The following is a 27,115-nucleotide window of genomic DNA, read 5'->3' on the forward strand; positions in this document are numbered from 1 at the left end:
CTTTCCTTGTAGTATCTACTTCTTCCTAAGTTGTTGGTTCAACAACCACCTCTTTCCTTTTCTTCACTTGCAATTTCAGCCACTTATCGCCTTTCAGTCGACATTCTGTCAGTATTCTTTTCAAGATTGAACTTAAACTCTTTTCTTGCCCTGTGGTGTTTTCTCTTGATGGACCTGCTACCGGTTCAGAAGGAGTCTGATAACTTTGAGTTTGATCCACCTCAACTCCTTCCCCTTCTGCGTCTGGCAATTACTCTGTTTGTCTCTCAGAATTATCTGCTTTTGGAAGGCTATCCTGCTGATTCAGTTGAGATAGGCTCTCCGATACTCTCCTGGACGTCTCCACCCTCGTCTCTCACAGGAGTGACTAACCTCAACAAGCTCAGATCTGGTCTCAAATACTCTTTGTTCTCCTTCTGGCCCTGAGACTTGTCTCACTGTTGTTCGTACTCTCAACAACGCTTCTTCATGATCCAATGAATATGCCACTTTCTTCATGTGACTTGTCTGAATCCAGGTTGGGATCCCAGCACACTTCACAGCTGTAGTAGTCGTTAGGACAACTTGGTATGGTCCCTTTTAATGAGGCGCCAAAGAAATCTTTCTCACGTGCTTTCGGATGATCACCTACACCACCAGCTCTCAGGTTGTGCCCTGGGTCACAAATTGGTGGCAGTGTGGTGGCCTCCACCTGCTGAGAAAAAGAGCAGACTACATCAGCCAGACCCTTGCAGTAATCCAACACCATATCATCTGTAATGATGACAAGTGCATTTTCTGGCACCGCTGGTAATCTAATTGTTTTGCCAATGAGGATTTCATTAGGCGCCAGTCCTGTTTTCCTGTCAGGTGTGTTTCTCCTTGACATCAGCACTAAAGGCAACACATCAGGCCAATTAAAATTTGTAGCTCTATATATTTCTGCAATGCTTGACTTCAAGGTACCATTCATCTGCTCCACTAGTCCTGATGCTTCAGGGCGATAACTAAAACACAACTTCTGCTCAATGTTTAATGCTGCACTCAGTAATTTAATCACTTCTTTATTGAAGTGACTTCCCCTATCTGATTCTATAGAGATCGTAAACCTGGAACGTGGTATCAGTTCCCTAAGCAGCATTTTCACTACTGTGAGACTATCATTTCTTTGTGTAGGGTACGCTTCAATACAGTGACTGAAAATGCAATCACTAACACATATCTCAAGCCTCCACACACAGGCATCTCAATGAAATCCATTTGCATTCTGCTGAATGGACCTCCTTCTCTTCCAATGTGCCTCAAGTTAACCACAGTCCCTTTACCCACGTTTATCTCCTGACAAATGACACAATGATGGCAAACTTCTTCAGCAACTTGTCTAAACTTGGGGTTGCACCAATCAATTTTGAACAGACAAACTATGGCATCCCTCCCAATATGTGCCTGACCATGATAGTACCTTGCCATTTGAGACAACAGACTATTTGGCAAAACCAATTGACCCTCCTCAGAAACCCACAATTCATCTTGTCTTTGAACACATTTCAATTTACTCCATAAACGTTTTTCTTCTTTGTCAACATTACTCTGGAAAGATTTTAACTCTTCCAAGGTGTCGATTACCTTCAAGGCATAACTCGTATATGTTGCTTCTTCTTGGGCAACAGTTCCCACTTGTTCTTGAACGATATGCAGTTCAAAGCACAAAACCTTGCGACTTGATTCGCTTACCTATTTCCCAATGACACATAGTCCTGCGACTTCAGATGTGCACTGCATTTCACCACAGCAATCTTTTCAGGCAATTATATTGCATATAACAACTCTTTTATTCTCTCACCATTTCTCACTTGTGAACCAGAAAAGGTCAGGAAACCTCTCTGTGACCACAATTGACCAAAATCATCAACTATTCCGAATCCATATTGGCTATCCGTATAGATAGTAACCCTCAATTGGGCAGAAACATGGCACGCTCTAGTAAGGGAGATCAATTCCGCTACCTGGGCAGAATATACTCCTCGAAGCCGGGAAGCTTCCAAGGTACCTTTAATCGTGCACACAGCATATCCTGCTCTCAGTATCCCTGTATTGCCTCTCAGACAAGAACCATCAACAAAGATATTTTAGTTATTTTCTTCCAATCGAGAATCTCTAATGTTAGGTCTCAGTTTTGTGCACAACTCAGTTACTTCGAGACAATCATGTTCAACGTCTTCCTCTTTCTCTATTTCAACATTTTCACTCGGAAGTAAGGTTGCCGTGTTCAGCACTGTACATCTTTTCAGTGTCACATTTGGTGACCACAAAATACTTGTTTCATATCTAGTCAACCTAGCACCAGTCAAGTATTGGGTTTTCCTCCTTGTCAGTAAAATCTCAATAGAGTGAGGGACCATTACAGTCAGGGGATATCCCATCACCACGCCTTCAAACTGTGAAGTACTTTAACCAACTGCAGCAACTGCACGCAAACAACCTGGTAAGGCTGCTGCAACTGGGTCCAAAGTAGCTGAAAAATATGCTACTGGTTGATGAGCACCTCCATGGGCTTGCGTCAATACAGACAATGAACATGCATCACGCTCATGACAAAACAATGTGAAAGGCTTTGTGTAGTCAGGCATACCCAATGCTGGAGCTCTGCACAAACTCTCTCTCAATTCAGTGAACGCTTTCATCTCATCCTGGTCTAACACTATGGGATCGGTAACTTCCTTATGAGTCAGCTTCTGCAATGGTCTTGAAATGACTGAAAAATTTGGGATCCATTGGCAACAATAGCCCACCATACCCAGGAACATCCTGTCATCTCTCTGAGTGGTTGGAGGACTTATCTGCAGTATTGTTGTAATCCTTTTTCTGGATATTATTCTTGACCCTTTCTCAAACTGGTGACCCAAATACTTCCCTACGTTCTGGCAGTAATGCAATTTCAGTGGTGACACTTTATGGCCATTCTTTCCCAAATGGTACAACAGGGCAATCGTATCATACTTGCACTCGTCCCTTGTTTTGGATGCAATTAATAAGTCATCAATGTACTGCACCAAAGTTGATTGGAAAGGCAATTCCAACAACTACAAATTCTTTTTCAAAATCAGGTTGAATAAGGAAGGTGACTCTGTATACCCTTGAGGAATTCTGCACCAGCAATAGACGCGATCAAGAAATTTGAAACAAAAGAGGAATTGGCTATCCTCATGAAGAGGCACAGAAAAGAACCCTTGTGACAAATCAATGACCGTAAACTACTCTGCATCACATGGAATTTGGAATAGTGTCACAGCTGGATTGGGCACTACTGGAGAACACTTGACCACAATCTCATTTATTTTTCGCAAATCCTGAACAATCCCAACCTTCCCACAGGGCTTCTTCAAACCCATTACCAGTGAGTTACATGGAATGCTCAACACTTCTTTTAGAACTCCCTGCTTCACAAAATCTGCAATTACCTGAGCCACTGTCATCAGGACACCTTGTGTCATGTTGTACTGTGGGAGTTGAGGGAAAACTGTATTCGGCTTTATGGTAACTCTGACTGGCTTCACCCCTTTTATCAGCCCTACTTCCTTTCCTGTCAAATCCCACACCTTCTCTTGGCTTCTCTTGTATTGTTCCCTGCAAATCAAGATGGAGCTCTTTTACTGTGAACATCGGGAAAATTTAATTAATGGGTATTCCTCTTTTGTATTCTCAAACTCTATTTCTGGGGCTTGGTCTTCCTCATCATCACTATTCGTCTGAATCTCAATTCCATCATTTGAGCAAGAAATTGAGCACTGTGTTTTACACAGCAAGTCCCTTTTCAGTCGGGATACTGGACTTGAATCGCAGACTACAAATTTATGCAGTCCCTGAAAATTGCCAATCTTAGCTTGAACTGGATCTGTAATCTGGTTTGTCAAGTACTGGTTTGCTACCCCCACAACCTGAACTGTTCTTCCTGGAAAGGGCAAATTCTGAACCTCTGCACTTCTCACTGTAGAGTGTGTAGCTCCTGTGTCCACCAAGAATGAAACTCTGAGACCCATAACCTTTCCCCTCACATAGGGTCCTCTCTGATCTACTTCTAAAGAAGTCACAAGCACACATGGCTCATCATCTGAACTACCACTCGTCCATTCATCATTTATTCCATCCTCACTGGGTAATTGGAATTGGTGCACTGTGTCACTACTTCTGTCTTGTCTCTGACCTTTGACCTGTTGAGAAATCATCATCTGTTGTTGCTCCATCGGGGTTTGAGGTAGCTGCATTTGCTGTCTAGGTGCCATGGGAACCTGCTTCATCGGTGCAAATGTGACACTTGTGCACAGGGCATTTGCACCTCATGCATGGGTTGAAAATTCTGCACTTGATTCATATTATTCTGAAAATGTGGATCGGGACCCCTTAGTCGCGGTCCTCTCACATTCTGGAATAAATTGATGTTATTACCAACACCTTCCTGCAGCATCATATGACACTCCCACTTCCAATGTTTCACGGCTCCGCAAAAGTGACATGGCAATAGCTTCTTCATTCCCTGCACATCATTCTGAACCACTACAGTATTCAAATCAGGACCATGATTCATATTACCTCCACAACCTCTATCTCTCATCTGTGGCTGAAACATGACATTTACCTGATGCTGCGGCATCTGCTGCACAACATTTCCTAGCACTCCTGACTGAGCTGCTTTAATTTGCATCACCATCGCTTTATCTTTCAACTTTTTCTGCTTTAGCTTAATCTCGTCACCAAAGTATTTTGCATACTGCAACATCTCATCAATTGGCTTCGCTTGCCAGCAAATAAAATTACTCTTAATCATCTGACCAATTTCAGGTTTCAATCCTTCCACAAATTCTAACACAAAATGTAGCATGTCTTTCGGCTCAATTGGTTCTGTACCGCTATACTGCTTAAATGCCTGCAACAATCTCTCATAGTATGCATGTATCGACTCCTTTGCTTCCTGTCGATCCTCTGCCAATCAGTATTTTTGGGTGAAATTCTCGATTTCAGAAACTCAATCACCTTATAGTAATTATGAATTACTTTAGGAGACAGTGTGCCTGTATTCTTGTCTCTCTCTGGTTCACTTGTTGGCCAGTCTACACTCCTCTTACATTCGACCCATAAGTCAGCTGAAACCATTATCTCCAGTAATGTGTTCAAGTCCTCCCACAAACACTTCACAAGTTTCACAAACCTGTCTGTCTGCTGATAACACTCTACTGGCTTCTCTCTAAATTTTGGATAATCATTTGTAAATGATAGAATGTCACCTCTGCTCCAGGGGACATGAACAAAATTTCCCCCTGGAATCTCCCTCATTGATAAAATCTTTACTGGATCTTTGTTCTGGTGTACATTCTCAGTCAATTCCAGAGAATTTCTTATCTTCTTGACTCTTTTCTTTACCCATCTGCCTTCCCGTTTGTCTAATGATCCCCAGATCTGAGCACTCTGCAGTAATTCTTTAAAGTGTGCCTTTATTCTTGCTGACCTCATATGTTCAAAGTCCTTTGCCTCAAAATCTAATCTTTAACTCCTCTTCACATGTTTTGTTTTCTCAATTTATATTCTGTGTTTTTCTGCCAAATCTGCTAATCTCTGATGACCTCTGCTCACCTCTCTCGTAATCTTTGGGCACAAGTATCTTAACTCTGCCTCTGTGTAGGAATCTAACCTATTCACCCCCATTGTTCCCTCAACAAGTTCACCCACTTCCATGCCTAGTCTGACACAATTCAAATACTCCTCTCCTTTAGGGGCATTCTGTGGGGTATTCAGCTTGTCTAACCATTCAATTAACTGCTGGGCTGTCAGTCCCTGTAACTAAATGTTACTCGCTTGGACCAGGGACACCTGCTGTGCCACTACATTCGGAGTCTGCGGTTTCAATAATTTCAGGCTCTGACCTACAGTTGGTCCAGTCACGGCATCTGGAAGTGCAACAAGTGGACTAAGATCTAACAATGATCTTGATCCATCAAGAGTCTGACCCACGGAAGAGATTATCTGAACGTGTTCATTGTGTCCTCCCCTCATTAAACTCTGGGCCAGTGCTCCCTGTACATTCACAGTAGATTTCTCTTCTGTGCAAATAATGGTACCGCTGGACCAACAGTAATCTGCAGCGATATTGCATCTGGGGCTGCTCTAGCACCTACAATCTGTGAGAGAGTAACTCCCATACTCTAATTCATCATCAGAGTCAAGTCTGACTGTCATTGGCGTAAATCTTGGCATTACCTGCGGCTGCACTGGGGGCAACAAAATAGGAGTCGTCTCAGTCTCGGAACCACCTGCTCCGTGGGCACCACTAAGTTCGAAGTTGTTTCTAAAATGGGCACATCAGGATAAATTCTCTGTATCTGTGGGGGCTGCATCTGTGTCTGCACTACAGGAGAAGTCGGCATATTAGAACCACTTTGCACAGCATTCTGTGTCAGGGTAGCATTAACCTGTACTGGGCTCACTGTCCCTGTTACCTGTGTCGGGCTGTCAGATCAGCACTAATACTCGGACCACTCTAGTGTACTGTATATGGTGGTGGTTGGTCTCTCAATATCTGTGTAATTAACTCTTCATTATCTGATTTCTTCTCCACAAAAAAGACTTTTTAGCTCCCTTACTTTTGGACGGACTTCTATTGTCTTCCTAGTCACTTTCTTTCCTTCCTTCTAATCCACCTGTGTAATAGCTGGGAACAACTTAACTCCCTGCAAGATCTCTGATCTCCATCTCTCTGCTCCCAATCCCCTATAGCCTCTGCTAAAGTCTTTTCTGCCCTTCTCATTCTTCTCTCAAATTTGAATTGCTGTTGCTGTCTAGCTACCAGCTCCCAAACTGCTAATTCTTCAAACTGTGTGAGTCTCTGAAGGGGCAGCGATTCATATAGCACCATTCGCAATTGCTCAAAAATCCACAAATTGAACGTCCCATTTTCAGGAAACGCTAAGTTCCCATTTTTCTCTGTCAACTTGCACCATTGCTTTAGCCAAAGACATGACGCAAAATCTCTCTCTTCCATTACAATGTAAGACGGTGTAACTTCCGTCGGTGTAGGCTCTCTTATACTCGCAGTAACGTATGTATCTCCCCTTAGGGGACTTCTCAATGCTTTGAAAAACGTAATCTTTTCTACTTTTGTTTATTCAAAATCAAATAAGGAAATGAGTTTAATCCCAAGATTCCTTTCACACATGTTCTCATCCAATTGCCTCTCATGGATGGCTGCCAATCCATGCGCAACCCTTCTCACTAACCGACCTATCCCAGAGTGGCTCCAGTGACATTACACTCACACGTACTGCACTTGACAAAGTCTTGCGGCTCGTCCTCCTAAACTTCAATTTACACAAAACTAATGCAAAATATTGTGAGCACTAATCAAAAAACAAAAACCCCCAAACAAATCTGCTGGTTTACTACAGGAAAGGTAACACAGTTGATTCAGAAACCTTATGGATTTTCACTGCTGGCTCTTTTCACACATGCAGCTATTCCTCTTTCTCGGTCTCCCAGATTCGCAAGCAAAATTCAACCTGCAAATTTTACTCTCAACTATAGGACTCACCAAATCTCAGTCAAAATTTTCTCTCACCTACTTTAACTCATACCCTGACTTGTTGACCACGCCCGATCAACCTACTAAACCAGACAAATTACAACATATAACCAAGTGTCTCATACACTTTTCAATATACCCTGGAGTCTTAGACCACGCAGGGTCCTTACATCAACAACCATGTGGACAATTTTTTAATACAAAGCGCCACATACATATGAAGTTCGATGACTTCCATACTCTCACACTGGGGAGTACGCACACTCCTACTAAAACTTTATTTGGAGTACACAAACTCCCTAAAAATCCTCGCAAACCTCACAATTCACCTGCGATTTGCATAAGCTTGGGCAAGTGCAACCTATTTCACTCACTTTATCACTAGAATGCCAGGAACATACTCAAACAACCACTAACAGGATCCAGGATCTTGGAAAGTCATTTCTAGGCTTAAGGGGGCATCATTTTCTCTCCAATTATCATTTTAAAAAACAAAATCCAAATCTCCATAAAAAGTGACTCAGACTGCTACCATCTCTGAGAACACTGGTCACTGTATACTGCACGTCTATGGTAGACTCCTAAGGAGACGAACCATCGGTCTCTTACCGTCTCTGTTATCACTCTGTACCAGACACCTAAAGCAAGCTGTTAAAGAGACAAAACATCAGTCTGCTACCACAACTGTTAGCGCGTCAGTCCTTAATAAGTAAACTTACAAGGGGGCGCAAATAGGTCGATGAACCTTTTGACTCATAATTAAGAAGTTCTTACCAAAGCTCCAGTACAAAATCAATAAATAATACACAATAATCAACAATCATTACTAATCAATAAAATCGATAATCAATGGAGTCAGTAAATGTCATGCACCATGACCTTTCAGCCATGAATAACCACACCTTTAATAAAAGTTTAGTATGTTTATTTCCCTTATATTACCAATGTTAAAGTCATGAAAATTAATCTCAAAATGAAATGAAATAAATATAAAAACAGCACTGGTTGTCTAAAGCAGTGGAAGAAATGCAATCTAATCAAAGCTTGAACCACAACACATTCTAAAGCTACAGTGCAAATCAATACCAGAGTCAGCTGAGCTAAAGATATAGCATACATGAAACTCAGCAAGGCAATTCATCAATCATAAGTCCCTGTAATTGTCAGCCATTTATGAGGGCCCTCAACTAACGTCAGATTAGCATCAGCATGTTGGGTTTCATGCGAAACAATTTAGAAACACGAATTTAGAAAAACATCTAACTATGGATCTGTCAAAACAGCGCAGTTGGTACCTAGAAAGAAAAGGCATAAAATGAATAACAGTCACGTTTCATTATATCTACCCATTCTCGGTATGGGTCAGCAAAGCAGAATCAGTCTTCATCCTTATGTCCTCAATTGATCAGCAAAGCATCAGGCTCTCAGTCAGAAAGTATGAGCCCAATGGCAGAATGAATCTCAAATCTCTCCTAAAGTCTCTTCTTTTCCCAAAATCACTCTAGATCTCAATTCATAATAGGTCTCTCTAGCTCTCAAAATCGGGTCTGAATGATTCTCCTCTGTTGTTTTGTTATATCAAAGTCACCTAAACTATCACCTAATTATGTATTGGTCAGTTGATAGTACGCCTATACTTTATCCAAGAATATTTCTATACCAAAACTATGAATTCTAATATTTCACTCTTCTCATTCAGTTGATTTATTCACTTTACGACGTCCTCATCATCCGGCTCATCAGGTAACAATATTGTTGCATCTTCAGCTCCAGTCAGTGTCTTCTTTTTTCTCGTCCTGGGAAAGTACATCTCACACACATTACACATAAGTTGTTACACTAATAGGAACATCATCTCCTTGCAGTCGGTTCTCACGAAATGCTTCTGTTAAGCACTTTTAACAAGACAATGGACATTTCACAGTTTAATTCATTCAGTCAGCATTTTTTATTAACCACCAAGAAACACAGCTTCAGCATGAAGCCTGGCAAGACTAGGCCAAGACACTCGCTAAGTTGAGGCCTACAATTAATAAAGCTAGAACATACTTCATAACCCTCAATATGACATATTACTACATTAGTACATTTTCAATATTTAATATGTATTAATCATTAATTAGTACATTTCATGAACACTGAGGGCCATTCTTCGAGGTTACATTTTCAAAGGCGTGCATTATTTTTCTACGTTATTAATTTTCTACATAAACTCATTATTCAAAATACATAAACACTCATTAATACATTTTAATTAAAACACCTGCACCAGCACATGTGAAACTATCATGGAAACTAGGACATTCTCTAACTACTTAGCCCCTCGGGTGTCTGGGCCGAGCTGGTCTCGGCCACGGTTGCCATTTGCCGAGGACGAGACCTGCTTGTACTGTACCCAGCCCATGGGGGGAGCGTTAGCACTCCTCCATGGGCCTCTCACCCACACCCCCATAAGGAATGGAAGGGGAACTGCTTCCCCTTCCACCCCCAACCCCATCCCACCCCTCCAGTGACTTCTAATGACATCAGCACGCAATTGTGTGCTGACCTCAGAGGTAATTTCCCATTGTGCTGGAAGCTGTGGGGTGGGGACAGGCAGAGGCACGAAAGGAAAGGAAAGGCAATTACCCCAATTCCCTCTGCGGGGGCAGAAAGCCTACTAGATGCCAGGGAATTAAAGAACAAATAAAAAATAGTGGGGTGGTGGTTACCAACCAGTATGGGCATGGTTATGACCCCACCCCAAATAAAGGGGGTAACAGTCTTTCAGCTCTCCTCCCGCACACTAAAAGATCTTATCACAATGGCAAGATGGAGGACATTTGATTATTTGGGGTTTTGGTTTCACTTTTGGGCCATGGAAGCTTGTCTAACTCACAAAATCGTCCCACTTGGAATGGTTAGGGCTGAACTTTTTGGACTTTGGGATACTGTCATCTAGAAAAATCTGAGACCTAGACACATCTGAAAACTAAACATCTGGGTGACTCCAGGGTAGTGTGTTTCACATGCACCCTGCACCACTGTCCTACCCACAATGCCCTGCAAACCTCCAACTTTGCTGAAAATCACACATTTTCCCCATATTGTTGTGATGGAACCTTGTGGAATCTGCAGGAATCCACAAAATTCCTAATACCCAACATTGTAGCATCTATACCGATAAAAAATCTTCCCCACTTGTCATCCCAAAAATGTTTTTTCCCAAATTGAGGAGAACATTGGGTGGTAGGAAATTTGTGCTGGTGCGGTGATCCCACACAGACATGTGGGAAAAATGTGATTTTTTTTAGCTAAATTTGAAGTTTGCTGGAGATTCTGGGTAAGAAAACACTGGGGGGTCCACACAAGTCACACCTCCCTGGACTCCCTCAGTTGTCTAGTTTTCAGAAATGTCTGGGTTTGGTAGGTTTCCCTAGATGGCTGCTGAGCACAGGACCAAAAACGCAGGTGCAGCCCCTGCAAAAATGGGTAGTTCTGTGTTTGATCATTTTGATGTGTCCACGTAGTGTTTTGGGGCATTTCTTGTCATGGGCACTAGGCCCACCCACACAAGTGAGGGTATAATTTTTTATCAAGTGACCTTGGGGAAGGCTGGGTAGAAGGAAGTGTGTGGCTCCCCTCAAATTCCCGAACTTTGTAGCACCGAAATGTGAGAAAAAAAGTGTTTTTTTGCCGAATTTGTAGGTTTGCTAAGGATTCTGGGTAACAGACCCTGGAGAGAGCACCACAAGCCATCCCATCCTGGGTTCCTCTATGTGTCTAGTTTTCAGAAAAGTGCATCAACAAAGGGTTTGCAGTGCTAAAATCACCAGATTCCCAGCTTTCAGGAACAGGCAGACTTGAATCAGAAAACCCAATCTTTCAACACAATGTTGGCATTTTACTGGGACATACCCCATTTTTACGATTTTTTGTGCTTTCAGCCTCCTTCCAGTCAGTGACAGAAATGGGCATGAAACCAACGCTGGATCCCAGAAACCGCAACATTTCTGAAAAGTAGACAAAATTCTCAATTCAGCAAGGGGTAATTTGTGTAGATCCTATAAGGGTTTCCTACAGAAAATAACAACTGAAAAAGAAAAATATTGAAATTGAGGTGAAAAAAACATCACTTTTTCTCTACGTTTTACTCTGTAACTTTTACCTGCAATGTCAGATTTTTGAAAGCAATATACCGTTATGTCTGCTGGACTCTTCTGGTTGCGGGGACATATAGGGCTTGTAGGTTCATCAAGAACTCTAGGTACCCAGAGCCAATAAATGACCTGCACCCTGCAGTGGGTTTTCATTCTATGCCAGGTATACAGTAATTCATTTGCTGAAATATAAAGAGTAAAAAATAGCTATCAAGAAAACCTTTGTATTTCCAAAATGGGCACAAGATAAGGTGGTGAGAAGCAGTGGTTATTTGCACATCTCTGAATTCCGAGGTGCCCATACTAGCATGTGAATTACAGGGCATTTCTCAAATAGACGTCTTTTTTACACACTGTCTTACATTTTGAAGGGAAAAATGTAAAGAAAGACAAGGGGCAATAACACTTGTTTTGCTATTCTATGTTCCCCAAAGTCTCCCGATAAAAATGATACCTCACTTGTGTGGGTAGGCATAGCGCCTGCGACAGGATATGCCCCAAAACACAACGTGGACACATCACAGAAAACAGAGCTGTTTTTAGCAAAGTGACTACCTGTAGATTTTGGCCTCTAGCTCAGCCGCCACCTAGGGAAACCTACCAAACCTGTGCATTTCTGAAAACTAGAGACCTAGGGGAATCCAAGATGGGGTGACTTGTGTGGCTCGGACCAGGTTCTGTTACCCAGAATCCTTTGCAAACCTCAAAATGTGGCTAAAAAAACACATGTTCCTCACATTTCTGTGGCAGAAAGTTCTGGAATCTGAGAGGAGCCACAAATTTCCTTCCACCCAGCGTTCCCCCACGTCTCCCGATAAAAATGATACCTCACTTGTGTGGGTAGGCCTAGCGCCCGTGACAGGAAACGCCCCAAAGCGCAACGTGGACACAGCCAAATTTTTGAAGGAAAACAGAGGTGTTTTCTGCAAAGTGCCTACCTGTAGATTTTGGCCTGTAGCTCAGCCGCCACCTAGGGAAACCTACCAAACCTGTGCATTTCTGAAAACTAGAGACCTAGGGGAATCCAAGATGAGGTGACTTGTGTGGCTCGGACCAGGTTCTGTTACCCAGAATCCTTTGCAAACCTCAAAATTTGGCTAAAAAAACACATGTTCCTCACATTTCTGTGGCAGAAAGTTCTGGAATCTGAGAGGAGCCACAAAATTCCTTCCACCCAGCGTTCCCCCACGTCTCCCGATAAAAATGATACCTCACTTGTGTGGGTAGGCCTAGCGCTCGCGACAGGAAACGGCCCAAAACACAACGTGGACACATCAAATTTTTTCATAGAAAACAGTGCTTAACTGTGGATTTTGGCCTCTAGCTCAGCCGGCACCTGGGGAAATCTAGCAAACCAGCGCATTTATGAAAACTAGAGACGTAGGGGAATCCAAGATGGGGTGATTTGTGGGGCTCTGACCAGGTTCTGTTACCCAGAATCCTTTGCAAACATCAAAATTTGGCCCAAAAACACTTTTTCCTCTCATTTCGGTGACAGAAAGTTCTGGAATCTGAGAGGAGCCACAAATTTCCTTCCACCGAGCGTTCCCCTAAGTCTCTCCATAAAAATGGTACCTCACTTGTGTGGGTAGGCCTAGCGCCCACGAAAGGAAATGGCCCAAAACACAACGTGGACACAACATATTTTTTCACAAAAAACAGTGGTGTTTTTTGCAAAGTGCCTACCTGTGGATTTTGACCTCTAGCTCAGCCGTCCCCAGGGGGGGGGGAAATGCCCTAAAATAAATTTGACCCCCCAAACCCCCCTGCCCAGGAGCGACCCTTGCCTACGGGGTCGCTCCCCCTGCGTGACATTGGCGCCAAAAAACAAATCCCCGGTGCCTAGTGGTTTCTGCCCCCTTGGGGGCAGATTGACGTAAAATCAACCAATCTGCCCCCAAGGGGGGCAGAAATGCTCTAAATACAGTTTGCCCCCCAGGGGAGCGACCCTTGTCTGATGGGTCGCTCCCCATCTCTAAAAAAACAAACAAACAAAAAACAAAAAAACAAAAAAAACAAATTGCCCTGGCGCCTAGAGGTTTCTGCCTCCCCTGGGGGCAGATCGGCCTAATAATAGGCCGATCTGCCCTTTGGGGGGGCAGAAATGGCCTAAAATAAATTTGCCCCCCCAACCCCCACCCCCCCCCCCCGGAGCAACCCTTGCCTACGGGGTCGCTCCCCCTGCGTGACATTGGCACCAAAAAACAAATCCCCGGTGCATAGTGGTTTCTGCCCCCTTGGGGGCAGATTGACATAAAATCGACCAATCTGCCCCCAAGGGGGGCAGAAATGGTCTAAACACAGTTTGCCCCCCAGGGGAGCGACCCTTGTCTGATGGGTCGCTCCCCATCTCTAAAAAAAAAAAAAAAAAAAAAAAAAAAAAACACCCCAACAAAATTTGCCCTGGCTACAAGAGGTTTCTGCCCCCCCCTGGGGGCGGATAGGCCTAATAATAGGCCGATCTGCCCCCAGGGGGGGCAGAAATGGCCTAAAATAAATTTGCCCCCCCACCAGGAGCGACCCTTGCCTACGGGGTCGCTCCCCCTGCGTGACATTGGCGCCAAAAAACAAATCCCCGGTGCCTAGTGGTTTCTGACCCCTTGGGGGCAGATTGACGTTAAAAGCGACCAATCTGCCCCCAAGGGGGGCAGAAATGCTCTAAATACAGTTTGCCCCCCAGGGGAGCGACCCTTGTCTGATAGGTCGCTCCCCATCTCTAAAAAAACAAACAAACAAAAAAATACAAAAAAAAAATTGCCCTGGCGCCTAGAGGTTTCTGCCCCCCCTGGGGGCAGATCAGCCTAATAATAGGCAGATCTGCCCTTTGGGGGGGCAGAAATGGCCTAAAATAAATTTCCCCCCCCCCAACCCCCACCCCCCCCCTCGGAGCAACCCTTGCCTACGGGGTCGCTCCCCCTGCGTGACATTGGCACCAAAAAACAAATCCCCGGTGCCTAGTGGTTTTGGGGCAGATTGACATAAAATCGACCAATCTGCCCCCAAGGGGGGCAGAAATGGTCTAAACACAGTTTGCCCCCCAGGGGAGCGACCCTTGTCTGATGGGTCGCTCCCTATCTCTAAAAAAACAAACAAACAAAAAAAAAAAAACACACAAAAAAAATTTGCCCTGGCAACAAGAGGTTTCTGCCCCCCCCTAGGGGCAGATAGGCCTAATAATAGGCCGATCTGCCCCCAGGGGGGGCAGAAATGGCCTAAAATAAATTTGCCCCCCCAACCCCCACCCCCCCACCAGGAGTGACCCTTGCCTACGGGGTCGCTCCCCCTGCGTGACATTGGCGCCAAAAAACAAATCCCTGGTGCCTAGTGGTTTCTGCCCCCTTGGGGGCAGATTGACATAAAATCGACCAATCTGCCCCCAAGGGGGGCAGAAATGGTCTAAACACAGTTTGCCCCCCAGGGGAGCGACCCTTGTCTGATGGGTCGCTCCCCATCTCTAAAAAAACAAACAAACAAAAAACAAAAAAACAAAAAAAACAAATTGCCCTGGCGCCTAGAGGTTTCTGCCTCCCCTGGGGGCAGATCGGCCTAATAATAGGCCGATCTGCCCTTTGGGGGGGGCAGAAATGGCCTAAAATAAATTTGCCCTCCCAACACCCACCCCCCCACCAGGAGCGACCCTTGCCTACGGGGTCGCTCCCCCTGCGTGACATTGGCGCCAAAAAACAAATCCCCGGTGCCTAGTGGTTTCTGACCCCTTGGGGGCAGATTGACGTAAAATCGACCAATCTGCCCCCAAGGGGGGCAGAAATGCTCTAAATACAGTTTGCCCGCCAAGGGAGCGACCCTTGTCTGATGGGTCGCTCCCCATCTCTAAAAAAACAAACAAACAAAAAACAAAAAAAACAAAAAAAAAATTGCCCTGGCGCCTAGAGGTTTCTGCCCCCAGGGGGGGCAGAAATGGCCTAAAATAAATTTGCCCCCCCAACCCCCACCCCCCCACCAGGAGTGACCCTTGCCTACGGGGTCGCTCCCCCTGCGTGACATTGGCGACAAAAAACAAATCCCCGGTGCCTAGTGGTTTCTGCCCCCTTGGGGGCAGATTGACATAAAATCGACCAATCTGCCCCCAAGGGTGGCAGAAATGGTCTAAACACAGTTTGCCCCCCAGGGGAGCGACCCTTGTCTGATGGGTCGCTCCCCATCTCTAAAAAAACAAACAAAAAAAAACACCCAAATAAAATTTGCCCTGGCAACAAGAGGTTTCTGCCCCCCCCCCCCCTGGGGGAAGATAGGCATAATAATAGGACGATCTGCCCCCAGGGGGGGCAGAAATGGCCTAAAATAAATTTGCCCCCCCACCCCCCCACCAGGAGCGACCCTTGCCTACGGGGTCGCTCCCCCTGCGTGACATTGGCGCCAAAAAACAAATCCCCGGTGCCTAGTGGTTTCTGACCCCTTGGGGGCAGATTGACGTAAAATCGACCAATCTGCCCCCAAGGGGGGCAGAAATGCTCTAAATACGGTTTGCCCCCCAGGGGAGAGACCCTTGTCTGATGGGTCGCTCCCCATCTCTAAAAAAACAAACAAACAAAAAACAAACAAAAAACAAAACAAAAAAATAATAATAATTGCCCTGGCGCCTAGAGGTTTCTGCCCCCCCTGGGGGAAGATCGGCCTAATAATAGGCCGATCTGCCCCTAGGGGGGGCAGAAATAGCCTAAAATAAATTTGCCCCCCCAAACCCCCCCCCCTCGGAGCGACCCTTGCCTGCGGGGTCGCTCCCCCTGCGTGACATTGGCACCAAAAAACAAATCCCCAGTGCCTAGTGGTTTCTGCCCCCTTGGGGGCAGATTGGCATAAAATCGACAAATCTGCCCCCAAGGGGGGCAGAAATGGTCTAAACACAGTTTGCCCCCCAGGGGAGCGACCCTTGTCTGATGGGTCGCTCCCTATCTCTAAAAAAACAAACAAACAAAAAAAAAAACCACAAAAAAAAAATTTGCCCTGGCAACAAAAGGTTTCTGCCCCCAGGGGGGGCAGAAATGGCCTAAAATAAATTTGTCCCCCAACCCCCACCCCCCCACCAGGAGCGACCCTTGCCTACGGTGTCGCTCCCCCTGCGTGACATTGGCGCCAAAAAACAAATCCCCGGTGCCTAGTGGTTTCTGCCCCTTTGGGGGCAGATTGACCTAAAATCGACCACTTCTGCCCCCAACGGGGGCAGAAATGCTCTAAATACAGTTTGCCCCCCAGGGGAGCGACCCTTGTCTGATGGGTCGCTCCCCATCTCTAAAAAAACAAAAACAAAAAAACAAAAAAAACAAATTGCCCTGGCGCCTAGAGGTTTCTGCCTCCCCTGGGGGCAGATCGGCCTAATAATAGGCCGATCTGCCCTTTGGGGGGGGCAGAAATGGCCTAAAATAAATTTGCCCTCCCAACACCCACCCCCCCACCAGGAGCGACCCTTGCCTACGGGGTCGCTCCCCCTGCGTGACATTGGCGCCAAAAAACAAATCCCCGGTGCCTAGTGGTTTCTGACCCCTTGGGGGCAGATTGACGTAAAATCGACCAATCTGCCCCCAAGGGGGGCAGAAATGCTCTAAATACAGTTTGCCCGCCAGGGGAGCGACCCTTGTCTGATGGGTCGCTCCCCATCTCTAAAAAAACAAACAAACAAAAAACAAAAAAAAACAAAAAAAAAATTGCCCTGGCGCCTAGAGGTTTCTGCCCCCAGGGGGGGCAGAAATGGCCTAAAATAAATTTGCCCCCCCAACCCCCACCCCCCCACCAGGAGTGACCCTTGCCTACGGGGTCGCTCCCGCTGCGTGACATTGGCGACAAAAAACAAATCCCCGGTGCCTAGTGGTTTCTGCCCCCTTGGGGGCAGATTGACATAAAATCGACCAATCTGCCCCCAAGGGGGGCAGAAATGGTCTAAACACAGTTTGCCCCCCAGGGGAGCGACCCTTGTCTGATGGGTCGCTCCCCATCTCTAAAAAAACAAACAAACAAACAAAAAAAAACACCCAAATAAAATTTGCCCTGGCAACAAGAGGTTTCTGCCCCCCCCCCTGGGGGAAGATAGGCATAATAATAGGACGATCTGCCCCCAGGGGGGGCAGAAATGGCCTAAAATAAATTTGCCCCCCCAACCCCCACCCCCCCACCAGGAGCGACCCTTGCCTACGGGGTCGCTCCCCCTGCGTGACATTGGCGCCAAAAAACAAATCCCCGGTGCCTAGTGGTTTCTGACCCCTTGGGGGCAGATTGACGTAAAATCGACCAATCTGCCCCCAAGGGGGGCAGAAATGCTCTAAATACAGTTTGCCCCCCAGGGGAGAGACCCTTGTCTGATGGGTCGCTCCCCATCTCTAAAAAAACAAACAAACAAAAAACAAACAAAAAACAAAAACAAAAAATAATAATAATTGCCCTGGCGCCTAGAGGTTTCTGCCCCCCCTGGGGGAAGATCGGCCTAATAATAGGCCGATCTGCCCCTAGGGGGGGCAGAAATAGCCTAAAATAAATTTGCCCCCCCAAACCCCCCCCCCTCGGAGCGACCCTTGCCTGCGGGGTCGCTCCCCCTGCGTGACATTGGCACCAAAAAACAAATCCCCGGTGCCTAGTGGTTTCTGCCCCCTTGGGGGCAGATTGGCATAAAATCGACAAATCTGCCCCCAAGGGGGGCAGAAATGGTCTAAACACAGTTTGCCCCCCAGGGGAGCGACCCTTGTCTGATGGGTCGCTCCCCATCTCTAAAAAAACAAACAAACAAAAAAAAAAAAAAAAAAAAAAAAATTTGCCCTGGCAACAAAAGGTTTCTGCCCCCAGGGGGGGCAGAAATGGCCTAAAATAAATTTGTCCCCCCAACCAAGGAGCGACCCTTGCCTACGGTGTCGCTCCCCCTGCGTGACATTGGCGCCAAAAAACAAATCCCCGGTGCCTAGTGGTTTCTGCCCCTTTGGGGGCAGATTGACCTAAAATCGACCACTTCTGCCCCCAACGGGGGCAGAAATGCTCTAAATACAGTTTGCCCCCCAGGGGAGCGACCCTTGTCTGATGGGTCGCTCCCCATCTCTAAAAAAACAAACAAACAAAAAAAAAAAAAAACACACAAAAAAAAATTGCCCTGGCAACAAGAGGTTTCTGCCCCCCCCGGGGGCAGATCGACCTAATAATAGGCCGATCTGCCCCTAGGGGGGGCAGAAATGGCCTAAAATAAATTTGCCCCCCCAACCCCCAACCCCCCCCCCCTCGGAGTGACCCTTGCCTACGGGGTCGCTCCCCCTGCGTGACATTGGCACCAAAAAACAAATCCCCGGTGCCTAGTGGTTTCTGACCCCTTGGGGGCAGATTGACATAAAATCGACCAATCTGCCCCCAAGGGGGGCAGAAATGGTCTAAACACAGTTTGCCCCCCAGGGGAGCGACCCTTGTCTGATGGGTCGCTCCCCATCTCTAAAAAAACAAACAAACAAAAAACAAAAAAACAAAAAAAACAAATTGCCCTGGCGCCTAGAGGTTTCTGCCTCCCCTGGGGGCAGATCGGCCTAATAATAGGCCGATCTGCCCTTTGGGGGGGGCAGAAATGGCCTAAAATAAATTTGCCCTCCCAACACCCACCCCCCCACCAGGAGCGACCCTTGCCTACGGGGTCGCTCCCCCTGCGTGACATTGGCGCCAAAAAACAAATCCCCGGTGCCTAGTGGTTTCTGACCCCTTGGGGGCAGATTGACGTAAAATCGACCAATCTGCCCCCAAGGGGGGCATAAATGCTCTAAATACAGTTTGCCCGCCAGGGGAGCGACCCTTGTCTGATGGGTCGCTCCCCATCTCTAAAAAAACAAACAAACAAAAAACAAAAAAAACAAAAAAAAAATTGCCCTGGCGCCTAGAGGTTTCTGCCCCCAGGGGGGGCAGAAATGGCCTAAAATAAATTTGCCCCCCCAACCCCCACCCCCCCACCAGGAGTGACCCTTGCCTACGGGGTCGCTCCCCCTGCGTGACATTGGCGACAAAAAACAAATCCCCGGTGCCTAGTGGTTTCTGCCCCCTTGGGGGCAGATTGACATAAAATCGACCAATCTGCCCCCAAGGGTGGCAGAAATGGTCTAAACACAGTTTGCCCCCCAGGGGAGCGACCCTTGTCTGATGGGTCGCTCCCCATCTCTAAAAAAACAAACAAAAAAAAAACACCCAAATAAAATTTGCCCTGGCAACAAGAGGTTTCTGCCCCCCCCCCCCCCTGGGGGAAGATAGGCATAATAATAGGACGATCTGCCCCCAGGGGGGGCAGAAATGGCCTAAAATAAATTTGACCCCCCACCCCCCCACCAGGAGCGACCCTTGCCTACGGGGTCGCTCCCCCTGCGTGACATTGGCGCCAAAAAACAAATCCCCGGTGCCTAGTGGTTTCTGACCCCTTGGGGGCAGATTGACGTAAAATCGACCAATCTGCCCCCAAGGGGGGCAGAAATGCTCTAAATACAGTTTGCCCCCCAGGGGAGAGACCCTTGTCTGATGGGTCGCTCCCCATCTCTAAAAAAACAAACAAACAAAAAACAAACAAAAAACAAAACAAAAAAATAATAATAATTGCCCTGGCGCCTAGAGGTTTCTGCCCCCCCTGGGGGAAGATCGGCCTAATAATAGGCCGATCTGCCCCTAGGGGGGGCAGAAATAGCCTAAAATAAATTTGCCCCCCCAAACCCCCCCCCCTCGGAGCGACCCTTGCCTGCGGGGTCGCTCCCCCTGCGTGACATTGGCACCAAAAAACAAATCCCCAGTGCCTAGTGGTTTCTGCCCCCTTGGGGGCAGATTGGCATAAAATCGACAAATCTGCCCCCAAGGGGGGCAGAAATGGTCTAAACACAGTTTGCCCCCCAGGGGAGCGACCCTTGTCTGATGGGTCGCTCCCCATCTCTAAAAAAACAAACAAACAAAAAAAAAAAACCACAAAAAAAAAATTTGCCCTGGCAACAAAAGGTTTCTGCCCCCAGGGGGGGCAGAAATGGCCTAAAATAAATTTGTCCCCCCAACCCCCACCCCCCCACCAGGAGCGACCCTTGCCTACGGTGTCGCTCCCCCTGCGTGACATTGGCGCCAAAAAACAAATCCCGGTGCCTAGTGGTTTCTGCCCCTTTGGGGGCAGATTGACCTAAAATCGACCACTTCTGCCCCCAACGGGGGCAGAAATGCTCTAAATACAGTTTGCCCCCCAGGGGAGCGACCCTTGTCTGATGGGTCGCTCCCCATCTCTAAAAAAACAAACAAACAAAAAACAAAAAAACAAAAAAAACAAATTGCCCTGGCGCCTAGAGGTTTCTGCCTCCCCTGGGGGCAGATCGGCCTAATAATAGGCCGATCTGCCCTTTGGGGGGGGCAGAAATGGCCTAAAATAAATTTGCCCTCCCAACACCCACCCCCCCACCAGGAGCGACCCTTGCCTACGGGGTCGCTCCCCCTGCGTGACATTGGCGCCAAAAAACAAATCCCCGGTGCCTAGTGGTTTCTGACCCCTTGGGGGCAGATTGACGTAAAATCGACCAATCTGCCCCCAAGGGGGGCAGAAATGCTCTAAATACAGTTTGCCCGCCAGGGGAGCGACCCTTGTCTGATGGGTCGCTCCCCATCTCTAAAAAAACAAACAAACAAAAAACAAAAAAAAACAAAAAAAAAATTGCCCTGGCGCCTAGAGGTTTCTGCCCCCAGGGGGGGCAGAAATGGCCTAAAATAAATTTGCCCCCCCAACCCCCACCCCCCCACCAGGAGTGACCCTTGCCTACGGGGTCGCTCCCGCTGCGTGACATTGGCGACAAAAAACAAATCCCCTGTGCCTAGTGGTTTCTGCCCCCTTGGGGGCAGATTGACATAAAATCGACCAATCTGCCCCCAAGGGGGGCAGAAATGGTCTAAACACAGTTTGCCCCCCAGGGGAGCGACCCTTGTCTGATGGGTCGCTCCCCATCTCTAAAAAAACAAACAAACAAACAAAAAAAAAACACCCAAATAAAATTTGCTTGGCAACAAGAGGTTTCTGCCCCCCCCCCTGGGGGAAGATAGGCATAATAATAGGACGATCTGCCCCCAGGGGGGGCAGAAATGGCCTAAAATAAATTTGCCCCCCCACCAGGAGCGACCCTTGCCTACGGGGTCGCTCCCCCTGCGTGACATTGGCGCCAAAAAACAAATCCCCGGTGCCTAGTGGTTTCTGACCCCTTGGGGGCAGATTGACGTAAAATCGACCAATCTGCCCCCAAGGGGGGCAGAAATGCTCTAAATACAGTTTGCCCCCCAGGGGAGAGACCCTTGTCTGATGGGTCGCTCCCCATCTCTAAAAAAACAAACAAACAAAAAACAAACAAAAAACAAAAAAAAATAATAATAATAATTGCCCTGGCGCCTAGAGGTTTCTGCCCCCCCTGGGGGAAGATCGGCCTAATAATAGGCCGATCTGCCCCTAGGGGGGGCAGAAATAGCCTAAAATAAATTTGCCCCCCCAAACCCCCCCCCCTCGGAGCGACCCTTGCCTGCGGGGTCGCTCCCCCTGCGTGACATTGGCACCAAAAAACAAATCCCCGGTGCCTAGTGGTTTCTGCCCCCTTGGGGGCAGATTGGCATAAAATCGACAAATCTGCCCCCAAGGGGGGCAGAAATGGTCTAAACACAGTTTGCCCCCCAGGGGAGCGACCCTTGTCTGATGGGTCGCTCCCCATCTCTAAAAAAACAAACAAACAAAAAAAAAAAAACAAAAAAAAAAAATTTGCCCTGGCAACAAAAGGTTTCTGCCCCCAGGGGGGGCAGAAATGGCCTAAAATAAATTTGTCCCCCCAACCCCCACCCCCCCACCAGGAGCGACCCTTGCCTACGGTGTCGCTCCCCCTGCGTGACATTGGCGCCAAAAAACAAATCCCCGGTGCCTAGTGGTTTCTGCCCCTTTGGGGGCAGATTGACCTAAAATCGACCACTTCTGCCCCCAACGGGGGCAGAAATGCTCTAAATACAGTTTGCCCCCCAGGGGAGCGACCCTTCTCTGATGGGTCGCTCCCCATCTCTAAAAAAACAAACAAACAAAAAAAAAAAAAAAACACACAAAAAAAATTGCCCTGGCAACAAGAGGTTTCTGCCCCCCCCGGGGGCAGATCGACCCTAATAATAGGCCGATCTGCCCCTAGGGGGGCAGAAATGGCCTAAAATAAATTTGCCCCCCCAACCCCCAACCCCCCCCCCTCGAGTGACCCTTGCCTACGGGGTCGCTCCCCCTGCGTGACATTGGCACCAAAAAACAAATCCCCGGTGCCTAGTGGTTTCTGACCCCTTGGGGGCAGATTGACATAAAATCGACCAATCTGCCCCCAAGGGGGGCAGAAATGGTCTAAACACAGTTTGCCCCCCAGGGGAGCGACCCTTGTCTGATGGGTCGCTCCCCATCTCTAAAAAAACAAACAAACAAAAAACAAAAAAACAAAAAAAACAAATTGCCCTGGCGCCTAGAGGTTTCTGCCTCCCCTGGGGGCAGATCGGCCTAATAATAGGCCGATCTGCCCTTTGGGGGGGGCAGAAATGGCCTAAAATAAATTTGCCCTCCCAACACCCACCCCCCCACCAGGAGCGACCCTTGCCTACGGGGTCGCTCCCCCTGCGTGACATTGGCGCCAAAAAACAAATCCCCGGTGCCTAGTGGTTTCTGACCCCTTGGGGGCAGATTGACGTAAAATCGACCAATCTGCCCCCAAGGGGGGCAGAAATGCTCTAAATACAGTTTGCCCGCCAGGGGAGCGACCCTTGTCTGATGGGTCGCTCCCCATCTCTAAAAAAACAAACAAACAAAAAACAAAAAAAACAAAAAAAAAAATTGCCCTGGCGCCTAGAGGTTTCTGCCCCCAGGGGGGGCAGAAATGGCCTAAAATAAATTTGCCCCCCCAACCCCCACCCCCCCACCAGGAGTGACCCTTGCCTACGGGGTCGCTCCCCCTGCGTGACATTGGCGACAAAAAACAAATCCCCGGTGCCTAGTGGTTTCTGCCCCCTTGGGGGCAGATTGACATAAAATCGACCAATCTGCCCCCAAGGGTGGCAGAAATGGTCTAAACACAGTTTGCCCCCCAGGGGAGCGACCCTTGTCTGATGGGTCGCTCCCCATCTCTAAAAAAACAAACAAAAAAAAAACACCCAAATAAAATTTGCCCTGGCAACAAGAGGTTTCTGCCCCCCCCCCCCCTGGGGAAGATAGGCATAATAATAGGACGATCTGCCCCCAGGGGGGGCAGAAATGGCCTAAAATAAATTTGACCCCCCACCCCCCCACCAGGAGCGACCCTTGCCTACGGGGTCGCTCCCCCTGCGTGACATTGGCGCCAAAAAACAAATCCCCGGTGCCTAGTGGTTTCTGACCCCTTGGGGGCAGATTGACGTAAAATCGACCAATCTGCCCCCAAGGGGGGCAGAAATGCTCTAAATACAGTTTGCCCCCCCAGGGGAGAGACCCTTGTCTGATGGGTCGCTCCCCATCTCTAAAAAAAACAAACAAACAAAAAACAAACAAAAAACAGAACAAAAAAATAATAATAATTGCCCTGGCGCCTAGAGGTTTCTGCCCCCCTGGGGGAAGATCGGCCTAATAATAGGCCGATCTGCCCCTAGGGGGGCAGAAATAGCCTAAAATAAATTTGCCCCCCCAAACCCCCCCCCCTCGGAGCGACCCTTGCCTGCGGGGTCGCTCCCCCTGCGTGACATTGGCACCAAAAAACAAATCCCAGTGCCTAGTGGTTTCTGCCCCTTGGGGGCAGATTGGCATAAAATCGACAAATCTGCCCCCCAAGGGGGGCAGAAATGGTCTAAACACAGTTTGCCCCCCAGGGGAGCGACCCTTGTCTGATGGGTCGCTCCCCATCTCTAAAAAAACAAACAAACAAAAAAAAAAAACCACAAAAAAAAAATTTGCCCTGGCAACAAAAGGTTTCTGCCCCCAGGGGGGGCAGAAATGGCCTAAAATAAATTTGTCCCCCCAACCCCCACCCCCCCACCAGGAGCGACCCTTGCCTACGGTGTCGCTCCCCCTGCGTGACATTGGCGCCAAAAAACAAATCCCGGTGCCTAGTGGTTTCTGCCCCTTTGGGGGCAGATTGACCTAAAATCGACCACTTCTGCCCCCAACGGGGGCAGAAATGCTCTAAATACAGTTTGCCCCCCAGGGGAGCGACCCTTGTCTGATGGGTCGCTCCCCATCTCTAAAAAAACAAACAAACAAAAAACAAAAAAACAAAAAAAACAAATTGCCCTGGCGCCTAGAGGTTTCTGCCTCCCCTGGGGGCAGATCGGCCTAATAATAGGCCGATCTGCCCTTTGGGGGGGGCAGAAATGGCCTAAAATAAATTTGCCCTCCCAACACCCACCCCCCCACCAGGAGCGACCCTTGCCTACGGGGTCGCTCCCCCTGCGTGACATTGGCGCCAAAAAACAAATCCCCGGTGCCTAGTGGTTTCTGACCCCTTGGGGGCAGATTGACGTAAAATCGACCAATCTGCCCCCAAGGGGGGCAGAAATGCTCTAAATACAGTTTGCCCGCCAGGGGAGCGACCCTTGTCTGATGGGTCGCTCCCCATCTCTAAAAAAACAAACAAACAAAAAACAAAAAAAAACAAAAAAAAAATTGCCCTGGCGCCTAGAGGTTTCTGCCCCCAGGGGGGGCAGAAATGGCCTAAAATAAATTTGCCCCCCCAACCCCCACCCCCCCACCAGGAGTGACCCTTGCCTACGGGGTCGCTCCCGCTGCGTGACATTGGCGACAAAAAACAAATCCCCGGTGCCTAGTGGTTTCTGCCCCCTTGGGGGCAGATTGACATAAAATCGACCAATCTGCCCCCAAGGGGGGCAGAAATGGTCTAAACACAGTTTGCCCCCCAGGGGAGCGACCCTTGTCTGATGGGTCGCTCCCCATCTCTAAAAAAACAAACAAACAAACAAAAAAAAACACCCAAATAAAATTTGCTTGGCAACAAGAGGTTTCTGCCCCCCCCCCCTGGGGGAAGATAGGCATAATAATAGGACGATCTGCCCCCAGGGGGGGGCAGAAATGGCCTAAAATAAATTTGCCCCCCCAACCCCCACCCCCCCACCAGGAGCGACCCTTGCCTACGGGGTCGCTCCCCCTGCGTGACATTGGCGCCAAAAAACAAATCCCCGTGCCTAGTGGTTTCTGACCCCTTGGGGGCAGATTGACGTAAAATCGACCAATCTGCCCCCAAGGGGGGCAGAAATGCTCTAAATACAGTTTGCCCGCCAGGGGAGCGACCCTTGTCTGATGGGTCGCTCCCCATCTCTAAAAAAACAAACAAACAAAAAACAAAAAAAACAAAAAAAAAATTGCCCTGGCGCCTAGAGGTTTCTGCCCCCAGGGGGGGCAGAAATGGCCTAAAATAAATTTGCCCCCCCAACCCCCACCCCCCCACCAGGAGTGACCCTTGCCTACGGGGTCGCTCCCCCTGCGTGACATTGGCGACAAAAAACAAATCCCCGGTGCCTAGTGGTTTCTGCCCCCCTTGGGGGCAGATTGACATAAAATCGACCAATCTGCCCCCAAGGGTGGCAGAAATGGTCTAAACACAGTTTGCCCCCCAGGGGAGCGACCCTTGTCTGATGGGTCGCTCCCCATCTCTAAAAAAACAAACAAAAAAAAACACCCAAATAAAATTTGCCCTGGCAACAAGAGGTTTCTGCCCCCCCCCCCCCTGGGGGAAGATAGGCATAATAATAGGACGATCTGCCCCCAGGGGGGGCAGAAATGGCCTAAAATAAATTTGACCCCCCACCCCCCCCACCAGGAGCGACCCTTGCCTACGGGGTCGCTCCCCCTGCGTGACATTGGCGCCAAAAAACAAATCCCCGGTGCCTAGTGGTTTCTGACCCCTTGGGGGCAGATTGACGTAAAATCGACCAATCTGCCCCCAAGGGGGGCAGAAATGCTCTAAATACAGTTTGCCCCCCAGGGGAGAGACCCTTGTCTGATGGGTCGCTCCCCATCTCTAAAAAAACAAACAAACAAAAAACAAACAAAAAACAAAACAAAAAAATAATAATAATTGCCCTGGCGCCTAGAGGTTTCTGCCCCCCCTGGGGGAAGATCGGCCTAATAATAGGCCGATCTGCCCCTAGGGGGGGCAGAAATAGCCTAAAATAAATTTGCCCCCCCAAACCCCCCCCCCTCGGAGCGACCCTTGCCTGCGGGGTCGCTCCCCCTGCGTGACATTGGCACCAAAAAACAAATCCCCAGTGCCTAGTGGTTTCTGCCCCCTTGGGGGCAGATTGGCATAAAATCGACAAATCTGCCCCAAGGGGGGCAGAAATGGTCTAAACACAGTTTGCCCCCCAGGGGAGCGACCCTTGTCTGATGGGTCGCTCCCCATCTCTAAAAAAACAAACAAACAAAAAAAAAAACACAAAAAAAAAATTTGCCCTGGCAACAAAA

The 27,115-nt window shown here is 48.0% G+C and overlaps 1 protein-coding gene across 2 annotated transcripts in view; it reads right to left on the reverse strand.

The window, feature by feature from the left end:
* Window positions 1-27,115, reverse strand: part of HTR2C (5-hydroxytryptamine receptor 2C) — a 3,940,131-nt gene that overhangs the window by 1,420,693 nt on the left and 2,492,323 nt on the right. The gene's annotated exons all lie outside the window — the stretch shown is intronic.

Source organism: Pleurodeles waltl, chromosome 2_1 (assembly GCF_031143425.1).
Source record: "Pleurodeles waltl isolate 20211129_DDA chromosome 2_1, aPleWal1.hap1.20221129, whole genome shotgun sequence".
In the NCBI taxonomy this organism is placed as follows: Eukaryota; Metazoa; Chordata; class Amphibia; order Caudata; family Salamandridae; genus Pleurodeles; species Pleurodeles waltl.